Source organism: Polypterus senegalus, chromosome 14, assembly GCF_016835505.1.
Source record: "Polypterus senegalus isolate Bchr_013 chromosome 14, ASM1683550v1, whole genome shotgun sequence".
Lineage (NCBI taxonomy): Eukaryota > Metazoa > Chordata > Cladistia > Polypteriformes > Polypteridae > Polypterus > Polypterus senegalus.
Window position 1 is genome coordinate 40,369,358 of NC_053167.1, and position 19,227 is coordinate 40,388,584.

A 19,227-nucleotide genomic window follows, 5' to 3' on the forward strand; every position below is an offset into this window, starting at 1 on the left:
AAGTGCATTAGCATCCGCAGTGTCCATTTCTTTGTAAGGCCACTCATGCGATTGTAACTCATCATTCTATCGACAAGCTCAACTCCACCCATCTTGGAGTTGTATTCACGGATAATACTTGGTCGCGAGATGGTCACATATCGTTTTATTGTTTTGTCCCATCTCTGGCAGGTGTCTTCTGGTTTTCTAGCATGAACAGCACACATCATCAATGCGGGTTTGTTGTCATACCACTTCACCACGCAAATCTTTCCATCCTCAGTGGTAACTTGTGCTGAGGTCCCTCTTCCGTTCTTTTTCATTGTTTTGTCAGTTGGTAGCTTCTGTACTGCTGCAGCGACGATTCTTCATAACTGTACCAGTTACATACATCTGCTTCTTCATCATGCATTCCACACCTTGGATGGACATGAAGAACCGATCACAGTAAACCTTTGTATTAGGATACAGTGTTTGAGACAGGCGATCTATGACCAAGCCTCCCAAACCCAGATCCTCTGGTTCTTCAACCTGTTCAAGGAGTGCACGTGCCCCTTGATAAATGTCAAAGTCCAGCACAATACCATCTGCTGTTGTGCAAACAAAGTTTTTTATGCCAACTGGGTTTGGCTTCATTGGCAGATATTGTCGACACGGACAGGCTCCTGTGAATGGAATCATCTGCTCATCAATGGAAACGCATTCTGGGCGAGCCTGAGATTTGCATCCTTTCAGAATGCGGTTCAGAAAAGGCCTCACCTTCCAGAATTTATCACACTCCCTCAGATCCTCTGGAACATCATCATCAATGAGCACTTTGAGTGATTGCCTTAGTCTGAAGAATCTGTCACGTGAACTTTTCAGTGATGGCATGGAATCTCAAGGTTTTGGACCAGTACATCCTGATTGCAGGATACGGTACGCAAGACATCAAAATACAGGCACCAAAAAATAATAAATTTCATCAGTTGATGTGTTGAGTGGGTTCCACTTCTAGCCAGTGACGTAGCATTAGAGCAATCTGCAATCATTTCATCACATCTTTATCAATATACTGCTCTATGTAGTCCAGTGGGGTCCAGCCCTCTCTGTCCTGCACAGTTTCTTCCTCATGCTCAAACTGGGCTCGATTTGGTGTTAGCGGAGAAGCCTTCCATCGCATCCCATGCCCTTTCTTGGACTGTTCTTGATGGCTTGGTCCTGGTGTTGTCTCTTCAGGGACATTGTCTGAGACATCAGCCTCAGCTTGCTGTGTCCGAGAGTGATGTCTGGGAGTGCGTGATCTGGCAATGTCACGATCTGTATGATATCCTTCATATTCATCACGGAGACGTTTATGTCCCCTGATAAGCTGAGAGGGCTGTGGAATGGGGTCCTCACACCCACTACTGTCCTCCTCACTGCTGCTTAGCTCCTGTCGTGGGGGTTGATATTCAGCATCCCCCATGGGATCGTCAATGTCTGACAAATCTTCCACCTCTGAGTTGTCTCCACCAATTAACCCCAGTAACTCCATTGCTCTTGTGAGAGAATAGCGCTCTGAGAAAAATATCACGAGAAAAATCAAATAAAAAACTATGGAGATTTATTTATAAAACATGCTATATCTGCTTGTACCGTAGTAAACTATTGTTTTCTACCTAAATCATCCAAAAATACAATTTCATTATCACATTTTACTAGCACATGTGGCTAGCATTTATGATAACATATAACTCCCTCTGTCCACATTTGTGGACATTGTCAACAAAGCTAACAAAACTAAGTCCCTCTGTCCACATACGTGTACCACATGTTTAGCGGCATGGTAAATCGTTACAGTTACTAACTTTTGTAAAATTTGCCTTCCATAACAAACATTGAACACTTTTATACATATCTGAACAAGAATCAGCCATGAAATGTGATTGAATTTTTTACTTGGTCGAAGTTTGGCTCGGGAGTTGCCATCTGAACTTCTGAGTGTGTTTTCGGCCATCTTGAATCTAACATGTAATGAGAAATACTCTTCTGCCACCACCAAGTGGCAGTATAACGTCCTCGTAAGTGGATATCAGGTCCTTGTAGAGCAAAATTTAGTATTGTGGTCTAGACAACTCAAAATGTGATGTCCGCATATGTGGGCCAGGTCCTAGGAGGTTAAATAAGATGAAATCAAACAAATCACCAGGCCCAGATAATATTTATCCTCGTGTTCTTAAGGAGGCTAGTGAGTACATATATAAACCTTTGACACATATTTTTAGGAAGTCACTGTGCACTGGAGAGATTCCAAAGGACTGGAAAATGGCAAATATCATCCCATTATATAAAAAGGGTGACAGGGCAGATCCAAGCAACTATAGGCCAGTAAGCTTAACAAGCATCACAGGAAAATTAATGGAAGGAATTATTAAGGATAAGATTGAGCAACACATGGCAAGGACAGGAGTTATTCTGAACAGTCAGCATGGGTTGAGAAGAGGGAGGTCGTGTTTTACTAACATGTTGGAATTCTATGAGGAGGCAACAAAAGGATACGATCAAAGTGGAGCTTATGATATTATTTATTACTATTTAATTTAATATTGTTTCTTTGTATCAGTATACTGCTGCTGGATTATGTGAATTTCCCCTTGGGATTAATAAAGTATCTATCTATCTATCTATCTATCTATCTATCTATCTATCTATCTATCTATCTATCTATCTATCTATCTATTGTCACACACGTGCGCATGGGAGGCAGCTAAAGGGCTTGAGTGAAGGCAGTTCGGAGGCATGCCGGGGTGTGGCAGAGTGCACTGACTCTTTTTCTCCCTTGCCTGTAGACCATCCCCGGGGGATTTCACCTGGATCTCCTGACATCACTTCCGGGACTGAGCCAATGAAAGTCGGCCACACCAGCTCCAGTCCCTCTGATGTCACCTCCGGCTACGAGCCAATGGTGGAAGACCACGTGCCAGATCCATACGACCTCACTTCCTGTCTCCCCTTTAAAACCTGCCCCTTTTCCTTTGTTTCCTTAGTCTTGTTTTGGACTCGGTTGTATGCACTTCAGTGCTCTGTATTTTGCTAAGAAAAACGACTTTTGCAGCCAGGATACCACAATATACGGGTGGCTGCCCCAACTCTTTATCTGTCAATGTCTCGTTCTTGTGACACTATCTATCTATCTATCTATCTATCTATCTATCTATCTATCTATCTATCTATCTATCTATCTATCTATCTATCTATCTATCTATCTATCTATCTATCTATCTATCTATCTATCTGGACTTTCAGAAAGCATTTGATAAGGTGCCACATGAGAGGTTGGGCATCAAATTAAAAGAAGTGGGAGTTCAGGGTAATGTTTTTAGAGGGGTGCAGAATTGGCTCAAACACAGGAAGCAGAGGGAGATGGTGCGAGGAACCTCATCAGAACTGGCCGATGTTAAGAGTGGTGTTCCACAGGGGTCAGTACTAGGGCCGCTGCTATTTTTAATATATATAAATGATTTAGATATTAATTAAAGTAACAAGCTGGTTAAGTTTGCAGATGATACCAAGATAGGTGGATTAGCAGATAATTTGGAATCCGTTATATCATTACAGAATACTTGGATAGCATACAGGCTTGGGCAGATTTGTGGCAGATGAAATTTAATGTCAGTAAATGTAAAGTATTACACATAGGAAGTAAAAATGTCAGGTTTGAATACACAATAGGCGTTCGGAAAATCGAGAGTACACCTTATGAGAAGGATTTAGGAGTCATAGTGGACTCTAAGCTATCAACTTCCCAACAGTGTTCAGAAGCCATTAAGAAGGCTAACAGAATGTTAGGTTATATCGCACGATCTGTGGAGTACAAGTCCAAGCCGGGGTGTGGCAGAGTGCACTGACTCTTTTTCTCCCTTGCCTGTAGACCATCCCCGGGGGATTTCACCTGGATCTCCTGACATCACTTCCGGGACTGAGCCAATGGAAGTCGGCCACACCAGCTCCAGTCCCTCTGATGTCACCTCCGCTCTGAGCCAATGGTGGAAGACCACGTGCCAGATCCATACGACCTCACTTCCTGTCTCCCCCTTTAAAACCTGCCCCTTTTCCTTTGTTTCTTTAGTCTTGTTTTGGACTCGGTTGTATGCACTTCAGTGCTCTGTATTTTGCTAAGAAAAACGACTTTTGCAGCCAGGATACCACAATATACGGGTGGCTGCCCCAACTCTTTATCTGTCAATGTCTCGTTCTTGTGACAGTGGCGTAGTCAGCAGGATGGAGAAGTCCCGGAGGAGAAGGGGACAGGACCTGCAATATACCCAGGTGGGGCGTGCGGGGCGAGTATTCAGGCGGGGAGGGTGCCCGTGGTTGGCGTGACCGGTGCGGGCTCCGCTCCGGCACTCATAACTAGCCATCTGGAGGGCCAGGGAGTGTGGGTGGGGCTCACAGAATTGGGCTGCCCTGGAGGGAGGCAAAGGGACTCAGTATGCTCTCTTGGGGGAGAGTGCCTGCCTCCCTGCGAAACCAAAGCCCCATTTACCACCTAGGGGTGCCCCAGACTGGCAGGTGAATAAAATAAAAACATGGAGGTTGGACCCTGAGCGGCCAACCAACAAACAAGCCTGGTCCTTATGGGCAATGGTAGGGCATTGGCTACGGCCATTTGAAAACACGCCCTACCAAATAATAGAGCAGGTAGCTTGCTATCTGCTCCTGGAAGCGCTTCCCGTGGCTTCACCCAGCGGTTTGGGGCGGCGGTTTAAGAACATGCTGAGCTCATAGAGCTTATGGACGCAGAGGGCGGCCTCACACTCTGGGGAGCAGAACCGTCCTCATGTCAAACTCAGCGAGTGCGTTCCAAGACCTAGCCCCACCCTGTACAATCCGGGCCCGTATTGGCGTCCTGGGCTGGCGCAAACCGCTTGGAGGCAAGGAGGAATGCAGGTGGAGGGTGAGGAGGGTTGGTGTGCTCTGGCTAATCCGTTGGCGGTCCCACATACTGGCGTGGTGATCGTCCAGCGGACACAAGACCACAGGTTTGTTCGACTCCGGCAGCAACATTTCATTGTTGCCCGCCGCTTTGTGCAACGCAACAGTGGCTAAATTTAAGACCGGTATAACCTGTGTCCACGGAGACATCCGCTGGTACAGGTCCGCCGCTGTGTCATCAGTTACGGAGGGTCAGTTAAGTAAACTCACCGTAGCGTCCTACCTGATCCTCCACACCCGGTGATACTAGGGCGGGACTGGTCTAAAATCAAAAGCGGTGAGACACATACCACTCCGGGGTTAATTTGGGCCTCGTTATGGGCGGAGATAACCCGTCTCAAGCTGCCTCCACGCCGTGTAATCAGCCGGCAGAGAGAGCGAAGCAGTCGCCCTGACTGGCGTGGCAACTCCGGGCGTCGCGGGCTAACCGTCATCCACCAGCGCCGCGGCGGAGCGGGAGAAACCACGCCCATTGAGGTCGGCGCTGACCCTCTCTCCGTGTTGCGGTTCCAATTTAAAAGCGCCGGCTTCTTTTAGAAGGGAGCAATGGAATGATGACTCCCTGAAGTTTGTAAAAATGCAGTGGTCCTTGTCAATGGCCAGCGCACTAATCAGTCGATGCCACAGGGCCCCTACTTGTGCTAGATAATGACCTCCTTTACCGTGTAGCAATGCATGGCGGGCAGGAGGCGAGGCTGCTGCTAGTGCAGCGTACCTTCGGCGGCAGGTCTGTGAGCTAGCACACGCCCACCTCCTAGGTGGCCACCTGGGCACCGAAAAAACTCTGGAGCGGATCAAGCTCCGTTTCTACTGGCCAGGAATTAATGAGGAGGTTCGCCGCTTTGCGCTTCCTGCCCGGAGTGTCAACTGCGACAAATTCCTAGGAGGGACCGTGCTCCTCTCATTCCTATTCCACTGATTGGCGTTCCCTTCCACAGAATCGGGTCGACCTGGTGGGACCCTGGAGCCCTCAGCCCGAGGACACAAGTACATTTTAGTCCTCGTGGATTACGCTACGATACCCGAAGCTGTTCCGTTGCGCTCAGCTACCTCTAAAGCCATCGCACGGGAATTACTAGGGGTATTGCGCGTGGGGATCCCCAAAGAAGTCTTGACAGACCAGGGGACCCCCTTCACCTCGGAAACGTTCAAGGAGACTGCCAGATTACTGAAAATAAAGCATTTAAAGACCTCGGTGTATCATCCTCAAACCGGCGGATTAGTAGAGAGGTTTAATCAAACTCTCAAGCAAATGCTGCGTAAGGTGGTCAGCGAGGATGGAAGGAACTGGGATCAGCTCCTCCCCTCGTCCTTTTTGCCTATCGGGAAGTCCCACAAGCCTCCACGGGGTTCTCCCCTTTTGAACTACTATACAGGCGACAACCTCGGGGCATATTAGATATTTTGAAAGAAGGCTGGGAAGAAGAGGCTCTTCCCTCCACAAACATACTGGAGTATATCGCGCGTTCTGCGATAGATTTGGAAAGATTGGCCTGTCCTTAAAAGTCACATGGAGGAGGCTCAAGCAGCACAGGCCGGTACTACAACCGCGCGTCTCTTGGGAGTTCCGCCGGGAGATCGGGTCATGGTCCTAGTGCCTACCTCCCACTCTAAATTGCTTGCCCACTGGCAGGGCCCCTCGAAGTTAAGGAGAGGAAGGGACTGGTGACTATTTGGTGAGTCAACCCAATCGCCGGCCAAAGGAGCGGGTTTATCATGTGAACCTGCTGAAACCGTGGAAGGACAGGGACCCGATCCCTCCTCCGGCCAGCCCGCTCACTCTTCGCTCACACACACGACCTTAACCCGGCACGGACTTAAGTCCCAGACAGCGGCAGGAGCTGGAAACAGTTATCCGGACCGTTGGGAGGTAGTCAGTGAGAACCCGGAAGGACCTCTCTGATTGAGCACAACATCGTGACAGAGCCGGGGTTGTTGTCGAGAACGCCCGTATCGTCTTCCCGAGGCAAAAAAGGCTGAAGTGGAGCTTGAGATCAAGCGCATGCTGGAGCTAGGTGTGATTGAGGAAAGTTATAGTCCCTGGTCCAGCCCCGTTGTGCTCGTCGGTAAGCCTGGCGGAAGTTGGAGGTTCTGCAATGACTTCCGTCGGCAATCAAGTCTCCCAATTTGATGCTTATCCAATGCCACGCGTGGGCGACCTCCTCGAGAGGCTTGGACAGGCTCAATACCTGACCACACTTGACATGACGAAAGGGTACTGGCAGGTTCCTTTAACGGACTCCGAAGGAAAACGCGTTTAGTACCCCTAGCGGACACTGGCAGTATCGGTCCTTCCATTTGGGTTACGGGGCTCCAGCAACCTTTCAGCGTCTGGTGGACAAAGTGCTTGACCTCATAACTCATACAGTGCTGCCTACCTGGATGGCGTGGTCATCTATTCCAGCACATGGAAGGAACACCTACAGCATGTCCAAGCGGTATTACGGACACTTGGTGAGGCGGGCTCGGATTAATCCCAGAAATGCTTCTTGGATTAAGCGAGGCCAAATATTTAGGCTACCTGGTGGGTGGGTACCGTAAGGCCACAGTGCTCCAAAATTGATGCCATTCTGAAATGGCCCGTCCATGAACCAAGCGGCAGGTCCAAGCCTTTCGGGTTAGCGGGTACTACCGCCGGTTTGTACCCGGTTTTGGAGAAGCGGCGCCTTGACTGATTTAACAAAGAAGAGGGCCCGAACATTGTGGTATGGACTGAAAAACAGGCTGCATTTGGTGACTTAAAGCAGGCCCTTACGTCCACACCTGTTTTGATGGCACCTAACTTTTCTTTGCCTTTCATCCTCCAGGCGGACGCGGGACACAGGCCTGGGCGCCGTGCTGAGCCAAAGCGTCGATGGTGTGGAGCACCCCATCATGTTCCTGAGCGGAAACTGTTGGACGGGAGACCAGGTATGCTGCGGTGGAGAGGGAGGCTCTGGCGATTAAATGGGCGATTACTCAGCTGAGGTACTACCTGTTGGGCCGGGAATTCACCCTTGTCACGGACCATGCACCCCTACAGTGGATGGCCCTCCACAAGGAGTCGAATCCGCGGGTCACCCGGTGGTTTCTTGACCTGCAGCCGTACAAGTTTTGCTCGTTCATCGTCGGGCGCTCTCTCCGCAACGCTGATGCTCTTTCTCGGGTTCACGACCTCTCGGTTAGGTCGCCCGACCCGTCGGGTCTGGGCTAAGGGGGGGGCCTTGTCACACACGTGCGCATGGGAGGCAGCTAAAGGGCTTGAGTGAAGGCAGTTCGGAGGCATGCGGGGTGTGGCAGAGTGCACTGACTCTTTTCTCCCTTGCCTGTAGACCATCCCCGGGGGATTTCACCTGGATCTCCTGACATCACTTCCGGGACTGAGCCAATGAAAGTCGGCCACACCAGCTCCAGTCCCTCTGATGTCACCTCCGGCTACTGAGCCAATGGTGGAAGACCACGTGCCAGATCCATACGACCTCACTTCCTGTCTCCCCCTTTAAAACCTGCCCCTTTTCCTTTGTTTCCTTCAGTCTTGTTTTGGACTCGGTTGTATGCACTTCAGTGCTCTGTATTTTACAAAAAAACGACTTTTGCAGCCAGGATACCACAATATACGGGTGGCTGCCCCAACTCTTTATCTGTCAATGTCTCGTTCTTGTGACACTATCTATCTATCTATCTATCTATCTATCTATCTATCTATCTATCTATCTATCTATCTATCTATCTATCTATCTATCTGGACTTTCAGAAAGCATTTGATAAGGTGCCACATGAGAGGTTGGGCATCAAATTAAAAGAAGTGGGAGTTCAGGGTAATGTTTTTAGAGGGGTGCAGAATTGGCTCAAACACAGGAAGCAGAGGGAGATGGTGCGAGGAACCTCATCAGAACTGGCCGATGTTAAGAGTGGTGTTCCACAGGGGTCAGTACTAGGGCCGCTGCTATTTTTAATATATATAAATGATTTAGATATTAATTAAAGTAACAAGCTGGTTAAGTTTGCAGATGATACCAAGATAGGTGGATTAGCAGATAATTTGGAATCCGTTATATCATTACAGAATACTTGGATAGCATACAGGCTTGGGCAGATTTGTGGCAGATGAAATTTAATGTCAGTAAATGTAAAGTATTACACATAGGAAGTAAAAATGTTAGGTTTGAATACACAATAGGCGGTCGGAAAATCGAGAGTACACCTTATGAGAAGGATTTAGGAGTCATAGTGGACTCTAAGCTATCAACTTCCCAACAGTGTTCAGAAGCCATTAAGAAGGCTAACAGAATGTTAGGTTATATCGCACGATCTGTGGAGTACAAGTCCAAGCAGGTTATGCTCAACCTTTATAATGCACTGGTGAGGCCTCATCTTGAGTACTGTTTGCAGTTTTGGTCTCCAGGCTACAAAAAGGACATAGCAGCACTAGAAAGGTCCAGAGAAGAGCGACTAGGCTGATTCCAGAGCTACAGGGGTTGAATTATGAGTAAAGATTAAAAGAGCTGAGCCTTTACAGTTTAAGCAAAAGAAGATTAAGAGGTGACATGATTGAAGTGTTTAAAATTATGAAGGGAATTAGTACAGTGGATCGAGACTTGTATTTTAAAATGAGCTCATCAAGAACATCGGGACACAGTTGGAAACTTGTTAAGGGTAAATTTCGCACAAACATTAGGAAGTTTTTCTTTACACAAAGAACGATAGACACTTGGAATAAGCTACCAAGTAGTGTGGTACACAGTAAGACGTTAGGGACTTTCAAAACTCAACTTGATGTTTTCTTGGAGGAAACAAGTGGATAGGACTGGCAAGCTTTGTTGGGCTGAATGGCCTGTTCTCGTCTAGATTGTTCTAATGTTCTAATGTTCATATATATATATATATATATATATATATATATATATATATATATATATATATTTATTATTTTATATATATATATATATATATATATATTTATTTATTTATTTTTTTTTTGCAGCAAAATAGGGGAACATTTGTACAGAGGGACAGGAAATTGAATCAGGGATGCTGGGAGAACTCAGATACATGTTGGGATACTGACATCAGCATCTTGTGACTGGAGGGACGACAGGAACCCGGAAGTATGGCTTCTTTTTGTTTACCCCGGGCTTTCTTAAGCCAGCGCGGTCTCGTTCAGGCTGATGAGATAAGAAGAGAAAGGTTAGTGCACCGCCTCTGTCCCTCAGTATGGGTTGTAGCGATGTGGTCCGAGTCCTTAAACTGCTCCCCATGCGCTCATGTGTGACATGACCCTCCCCTCTAGCCCAGACCCACCAGGTCAGGCGGCCTGAACCGAGAGGTCGTAAGCCCGTGAGAGTGCATCCGCGTTGGCCTGAAGGTTACCCCGACGATAAGTGACAGTGAACTTGTATGACTGCAGGTCCAAAAACCACCTGGTAACCTGAGGATTCGATTCCCTATGAAGGGCCATCCACTGGAGGCCGGCATGGTCCGTCACCAGGGTAAATTCGCGACCCAGCAGGTAGTACCGCAGGTGAGTTACCGCCCACTTGATCGCCAGGGCTTCCCATTAAACCACTGCATACCTCATCTCCCGGTCTAACAGTTTCCGGCTCATGTACATCACGGGGTGTTCGACACCGTCGATACTTTGGCTCAACATGGCGCCGAGGCCAGTGTCCGAAGCATCGATCTGGAGGAGAAAAGGAAGTGAAAAGTTAGGTGTTCTCAAATTAGGTGCCGAAGTAAGGGCCTGTTTTAAGTCACTGAATGCTTGTTCATTCCACACCACATTTGTCAAACAAATCAAGGGTGCTGCCCTCTCAGAGAAGCGAGGTACAAACCGGCGGTAATAACTCGCTAACCATAGGAAAGCCTGCACCTGTTTCTTGAGTATCGAACAGTGCCATTCTAAGATGACTTTTATTTTTGAGCACTGTGGTTTCACCATCCTCCCTCCTACCAGGTAGCTCAAATATTTGGCCTCGGTCAAACCCAAAGAAGCACTCCCGGGGGTTGATCCATAGGCCGGCCTTCGCTAGTGTCAGGAGGACGGCATAAACCTGTAATACATGCTCCTCCCAGGTGCCGGAAAAAATGACGACGTCATCGAGGTAGGTGGCACAATAGGACTGGTGGGGCCTTAGCAGTCTATCTAGCAGACGTTGGAAGGTTGCCGGTGCCCCGTGCAGCCCGAATGGGAGAACCTTGTATTGCCAGTGCCCACTAGGGGTACTGAAGGCGGTTTTCTATTTAGCTGATGTCGTTAAAGGGAATTTGCCAGTACCCTTTGGTCATGTCAAGTGTAGTCAAATACCGGACTGTTCCCAATTTCTCGAGTAGCTCATCAACTCTGGGCATGGGATAGGCATCAAAATTGGAGACCTGATTAAGACGTCTGAAGTCATTGCAAAATCTCCAGGAGCCGTCCGGTTTGGACACAAGGACAATGGGACTGGACCACGGGCTGTGACTCTCTTCGATAATGTCCATGTCGAGCATCCTTTGAATCTCTAGCTCTCCCTCAGTCCTTTTTGCCTCCGGGAGGCGATAAGGTCTTTCCCGGATAACCACTCTTGGATCAGTCACAATATCGTGCTGAATCAGCGCAGTCCGACCTGGTGCTTCGCTGACCATTTCCGGAACGGACAGGATTGCTCGTTCGAGCTCCTGTCGTTGGAGGGGTGTCAAATTGTTGCCGAGGTTAAGTGATATATTTTTGGAGAAAAGGGAGAGGGTGGACTCAGAAGGAGGTTGCTTCTCCTTAGACTTCCACAACTTTAACAAGTTTACATGACACACCCTCTCAGTCGGTCTATGATTTGGTTGGCTAACCAAATAGTCAACGAGTCCTTTTCTTTCTTTAACCTCGTATGGGCCCTGCCAATGAGCTAGCAGTTTTGAGTGTGAGGTGGGCATGAGCAACAGCATGCGATCCCCCGGTTGAAATTCTCGAAGGGAGGAATTCCTATTATAATTCCGGGCTTGCGGTGCTTGAGCCCGAGACATGTGGTCTTTTAGTATAGGTCTGATTTTATTTAATCGTTCGCGTAATTGCGCAGTATATTCCAACAGGTTTAGGTTGGGAAGTGCCTCATTTTAGTAAATCCAAAATGCCCCAGGGCTGGTGTCCATATAAAAGTTCAAATGGGGAAAACCCTGAGGAGACTTGAGGCACCTCTCGATATGCAAAAAGCACTAAAGGCAGGAGTTGGTCCCAATTCCTTCCGTCTGTGTTGACTACCTTACGGAGCATCTGCTTAAGGGTTTGGTTAAACCTTTCTACCAACCTGTCCGTCTGAGGGTGATAAACAGATGTTTTGAGATGCTTAATATGGAGTAATGCCCACTCGGGAAAATAATCCTACCAATTCCCGTGTGACATTTTTGGTATTAGCAGCTCTCAGGGGAACTGCCTCGGGATACCGAGTTGCATAATCCACCATGACCAATATATATTTATGGCCTCTGGCCGACAGCTCTAGGAGTCCAACGAGATCGACTCCAATCCGCTCAAAAGGAACGTCAATAAGGGGAATCGGGATTAGAGGGCTTCGGTCCCTCGTAGGAATCTGACGTAACTGACAGACTGGACAAGACTGACAGAAACGGCGGACCTCCTCATTGATTCCGGGCCAATAAAATTGGAGTTAAATCCTTTCCAATGTTTTCTCAGCCCCGAGGTGGGCATGTGCTAGTTCACAGACCTCCCGCCGGTAGGTTCGTGGCACTAACAACTTCCATACCTTGCTTTCGTGTTCCGCAACTCAGTATAACAAGTCATTTTCTAAGACAAAGTAGGGTTCCGGAGGTGTGGAATCTAATGATTCTAGGTCATCTGCGGATACAACAGCATTCCTGGCAAACTTCAGGGAATCGTCATTCCACTGTTCTCTTTTGAAAGACGCCGGCGTAGAGCGAAATTGAAAGTCTAGGCCGGCTAAATCAGCATGGGCTAGGCCTGGAGCAGCGTCCTCCCGAGGCGTAACCCCATCCTGTTGTGTTTCTGGAACGGGGTCCGTCCCTGAAAGGCGTCCCCCCGGGCCGTCCACGTCAGTTGCCGTTGAGCAGTTTGGAGAGTCCCCTGACCATCCAAAAGTAGACCTAGTTTGAGAATTGGAGTGGTGACAGCTTTACCGCAGTTAATTTTAGACCAATCTTGTCCTAATATAACCGGATAAAGGGGTTTGGGCAACACTGGGACTAAAAGTTGTTTCGGAGTCCCTTTCCATGTTATATAACACCTTGCGGACTTGTATGATCTAGTATCCCTATGCATACATTTTATATTTGTTTTCTTATTGAGCCACTGTTGCGGTAAAACATAATGGTGAGCACCAATGGTGATATTGCTCCTGGAATCAAACAAAGCCAACACCGAGTGCCCATTCACCAAGACCATTCCCGTATGTATAAGTGGCAGAGGATTTGACGGCGCATAGTACCTCTCTCCTCTCACGTAGCTGCAGTCCATTGGTTTCGCGTTGAGGGGGCAGGTGGGAAGAATGTGTCCCACCTCACCACACTTGAAACAGTGCAGCGGGGTGAGCACCCGGTCTTTCATCTTTGCTGGCGGCTCCGGAATGGTAGCACGACGGGGGGGCTCCGGTGTGGCAACCCGTTCCTGTCGGGCCATGCGCACAGGTTTCTCAGACCCCCCCATTTGGTTAACCGCCAGCTATCGCTCCAAGACCTCCAGGAGCCCGTTCATATCCCGGTAGGAATGCCTCCGGACCTGCTGGGCAAGGTAATCTGGCATGGCGTATACTAACACCTCACAGGCCACCTGTTCAACCACCTGGCGGGCTTGATTAACATCTGGCCGTAGCCATCGCCCGAGTTTGCCCCAGAACTCGAATGCCTGGGCCCTAGCTGGAAGCTCCGAGTTGAACTGCCAGTGCCGCCAAACCCTCGCCTGCTGGCCGGAGGTAATGCCATACCTTTTATACAACTCGGCTCTTAGGAGGTCGTATTGGGCGGCTTCCTCCTCAGGGAGGTCATGATAGGCCCACTGCGCCGGACCCTTCAGGTAGGGAGCCAAGATGTACGGCCATTCCGCTCGTGGCCACTGGTTTCTGGCCGCGGTCCTCTCAAAGACGGTTCGGTCATCTGTTTCTGTAAGGGGAACAATTTGAGGAGGTGGAGGTCTTGCGTTTTCTGGTCTTGCAGCCTCTGCCGCTGCCAACCGTCTCTTTGTTTGATCGAGCTCTCTCTGTGTGGTGACTTGATCCATCTTGACGGCCTGGAGTTCGTTTGCCAAGGTATTTAGTACCGCATTCAGGTCTTGCCCTTCTGTCATCTTCGGGCTTTATCCAAACGACTACACCAATCTGTAAAGAAATAAAGTTACACAATGTGAACTTTTGGGATTTCCACCCTGGTTTACTTGAACTTAAATAGAGTAATGTCTCCACAATACAAAGTAAATGGTCACACTGGACCAAATTACAGCAAAATAGGGGAACATTTATACAGAGGGACAAGAAATTGAATCAGGGATGCTGGGAGAACTCAGATACATGTTGGGATACCGACGTCATCATCTTGGGACTGGAGGGACGACAGGAACCCGGAAGTATGGCTTCTTTTTGTTTACCCCAGGCTTTCTTACAGCAGCGCGTTCTCGTTCTGGCTGATGAGATAAGAAGAGGAAGGTTATTGCGTCGCCTCTGTCCCTTGGTATGGGTTGTCGCGATGTGGTCCGAGTCCTTAAACTGCTCCCCATGCGCTTGTGCGTGACAATATATACTGCTCAAAAGAATTAAAGGAACACTTTTTAATCAGAGTATAGCATAAAGTCAATGAAAATTATGGGATATTAATCTGGTCAGTTAAGTAGCAGAGGGGGTTGTTAATCAGTTTCAGCTGCTGTGGTGTTAATGAAATTAACAACAGATGCACTAGAGGGGCAACAATGAGATGACCCCCAAAACAGGAATGGTTTAACAGGTGAAGGCCACTAACATTTTTCCCTCCTCATCTTTTCTGACTGTTTCTTCACTAGTTTTGCATTTGGCTACAGTCAGTGTCACTACTGGTAGCATGAGGCGATACCTGGACCCAACAGAGGTTGCACAGGTAGTCCAACTTCTCCAGGATGGCACATCAATACGTGTCATTGCCAGAAGGTTTGCTGTGTCTCCCTGCACAGTCTCAAGGGCATGGAGGAGATTATAGGAGACAAGCAGTTACTCTAGGAGAGCTGGAGAGGGCCATAGAAGGTCCATAACCCATCAGCAGGACCAGTATCTGCCCTTTGGGCAGGAGGAACAGGATGAGCACTGCCAGAGCCCTACAAAATGACCTCCAGCAGGCCACTGGTGTGAATGTCTCTGACCAAACAACCAGAAAGACTTCATGAGGGTGACCCAAGGGCCCCATGTCCTCTAATGGGCCCTGAGCTCACTGCCCAGCAGCATGCAGCTCGATTGGCATTCGCCATAGAATACCAGAATTGGCAGATGCACCACTGGTGCCCTGTGCTTTTTACAGATGAGAGCAGGTTCACCCTGAGCACGTGACAGAAGTGAAAGGGTCTGGAGAAGCCATGGAGAACATTATGCTGCCTGTAACATCATTCAGCATGAGCAGTTTGGTGGTAGGTTAATGATTGTCTGGGGAGGCATATCCATGGAGGGTCACACAGACCACTACAGGCTTGACAAAGGCACCTTGGCTGCCATTAGGTATCAGGATGAAATCCTTGGACCCATTGTCAGACCCTATGCTGGTACAGTGGCTCCTGGTGCACGACAATTCCTGGCCCCATGTGGTGAGAGTATGCAGGCAGTTCCTGGAGGATGAAGGTATTGATACCATTGACTGGCCACCACACTTTCCTGACCTAAATCCAATAGAACACCTCTGCGACATTATGTTTTGGTCCATCCAATGCCACCAGGTTGCACCTCAGACTGTCCAGGAGCTCAGTGATGCCCTGGTCCAGATCTGGGAGGAGATTCCCACAACACCATCTGTCATCTCATTAGAAGCATGCACCGATGTTGTCAGGCATGTATACAAGAACACAGGGGCCATACAAAGTGCTGCGTACAATTTTGAGTTGCTGCAATTAAATTTTGGCAAAATGGACTAGCCTGCCACATAATTTTTTCACTCTGATTTTTGGCGCGTCTTTGAATTCAGGGTTGATCATTTTCATTTCCATCAAACCGATGTGGCATCCTTTTGTTCCTAACACATTACCCAGTCTATATCAGTATAGATATCCAGGAGGATTTCTTTTTCCCATTGAGATCTGATGTGTATTCAAAGTGTTCCTTTAATTTTTTTGAGCAGTTTATATATATATATATATATATATATATATATATATATATATATATATATATATATATATATATATAATATACCTGTTATGGTTGACAGTTGTACAAAGCATTAGAATATGTTCCTTTTCTTTTGTGTGGCTGGTGGCTTGATCTCTGTGTCAGCTGAGCTATGTTTCCAGTAAAAGAAAATTTTTATATATGGACTGCTTGTTAAAACTGGGATATATTTTTGTATTTCGCAGGTCTCTGGGATGCATAGCCTGAAACTGACACTGTCCCAGTAAAACCAGGATGTTTGATCATGCTATCTATAGCATAACATTAGTATTGTACTGTGCCCTCTTGCAATTTAATGTTATCCATACTTGAACATTTTCCACAGAGACCCCAAACACACACTGTTGGATTGTGTTTTGATTCTGTAGCACAGTGAGACACTGCTGATGTGATAGCCTAACATTTAAAAAATAGACGAACTTTATTTATCAGCTAATGTGCAAAGTGCAGCAAAGATGACAGCAGGGTCTCAATGAACGTCAGGCTGTCCAATAGTAAATGTGTACAAAAGAGGAGTCAAATGGAACAGGTTTCCAATCTATGAAAAGACATAACCATTCACACCAGACCAGTTTAGTGTTGCCATTTAAACCAAATGCATTGAAGTCGTACCTCTTCGACCAATTTTTTTTATGTGTCTCCTGGTCTAACTTCTTGTCCTCTCCATGGAAACTTCCTACAGGTGTGCCTCAAGCATCAGTATTGGGTCCACATCTTGTCTCTTTCTACATTTGTTCCTTAGGCAATGTGGTATCTTTTCATGACTCTCCTACCACCTCAGCACTGATGATGCACAGATCTCCCTTTCATTTCCCTCTTACAACCCACTGGTTTCAGCATAGATCTCCAGCTCTCTCTCTGCCATCTCATTATGTATGAATGCGCATCACCCTAAGCTTAACCTTTTAATGACAAATGTTTTGTACTTGCCCTCTGATTATCCTTCCTTTGATTTATCTCTAAGCATCACCTTTGAAAATGTCACCTTTTCACCAAACAGTCATGGTCAGAAATCTTGGTGCGACTCTGTACTTGTAACTTTCATCCATTGAATATGGATGGATGGATGTGGCATTTTCAATGACACAGTCCTGTCATTACTTTCTTCATAATATTCAGAGGATTTGACCCTTCCTCACTAATTATTTACACAACTCCTCCTTCTTCAGTCATTTTTTTTAGCCATTGGTTGTCTCTTGGCCTGCACTGTTGCGACTCTCTGCTGACAAGACTTCCTTCAGCTGGTATCACACCTTTCTAACTTCTCCAGAATGCAGCTGCTCAACTGGTGCTTTACTGTTCTTCATTTCATTCTTGTTACAACAACAACAACATTTATTTACAGTATATAGCACATTTTCATACAAATAACGCAGCTCAAAGTGCTTTACATGATGAAGAAAAGAGAAATAAAAGACAAAGTAAGAATTAGAATAAGACAACACTAATTAACATAGAATAAGAGTATGGTCCGATGGCCAGGGAGGACAGAAAAAACAAAAAAAAAGCTGGAGAGAAAAAATTAAATCTGCAGGGGTTCCAGGCCTACGGGACCGCCCAGTCCATTCTGGGCATTCTACCTAACATAAATGAAACAGTCCTCTTTGTATTTAGGGTTCTCTTGGAAGGACTTGATGATGATTTCATGTAGACTTCTGGCTTTTAATCCATTAATGTAGGACAGCACGGTGCTTTGATTAGGTGGTGATGGCGCAGATCGCCACCACAGAAAACTGGGAAAAGAAACAGAAGAGAGAGTAGAGGTCAGTACGGATTTTACAGCCACTATGAATAGTTATTATAATGAATAGAATATACAGAGTATCAGGATTAAATTAAAATGAAGTTATGAGAAGGTCATGTTAAAGTAATGTGATTTTAGCAGTTTTTTAAAGTACTCCACCGTATCAGCCTGGTGAATTCCTATTGGCTGGCTATTCCAGATTTTAGGTGCATAACAGCAGAAGTCTGCCTCACCACTTCTTTTAAGTTTTGCTCTTGGAATTCTAAACAGACACTCATTTTAAGGTTCTAAGGTTACGTTTTGGAATATAGGGTGTCAGACATTCCGATATATAAGATGGAGCGAGATTATTTCTGGGTTTGTAAACCATAAGCAGTATTTTAAGGTCAATTCTGAATGACACAGGTAACCAGTGTAGTGACATCAAAACTGGAGAAATGTGCTCGGATTTTCTTTTCCTAGTTAGGATTCTAGCAGCTGCATTCTGCACTAGTTGCAAGTGATTTATGTCTTTTTTGGGTAGTCCTGAGAGGAGTGTGTTACAGTAATCTAGACTAATGAAAACAAAAGCGTGAACTAATTTCTCAGCATCTTTCCATGATATAAGAGGTCTAACTTTTGCTATGTTTCTTAAGTGAAAAAATGTTGTCCTAGTGGTCTGATTAATATGCGATTTAAAATTTAGGTTACAGTCAACAGTTATCCCTAAGTTCTTTGCCTCCGTCTTGACTTTTAATCTTAATGCATCAAGTTTATTTCTAATAATCTCATTGTCTCCATTATTGCCAATCACTAAAATTTCTGTTTTCTCTTTATTTAGCTTGAGAAAATTACTATTCATCCAATTAGAAACATAAGGAAGACATTGTGTTAGTGTCTGGGTCATCTGCTGCAATTGATAAGTACAGCTGTGTGCCATCAGCATAGCTGTGGTAGCTCACGTTGTGCTCTGAGATAATCTGACCTAATGGAAGCATATAGATTGAGAAGAGCAGTGGACCCAGTATAGAGCCTTGTGGAACACCATATAGAATATCATGTGTCTTTGAGTTGTAATTACCACAACTAACAAAGAATTTTCTACCTGCCAGGTAGGATTCAAACCAATTTATGACACTGCTAGAGAGGCCCACCCTTTGACTTTGGCGTTTTCTAAGAATGTTGTGATCAATGGTGTCAAATGCGGCACTCAGATCTAGGAGGATGAGAACAGATAAATGGCCTCTGTCTGCA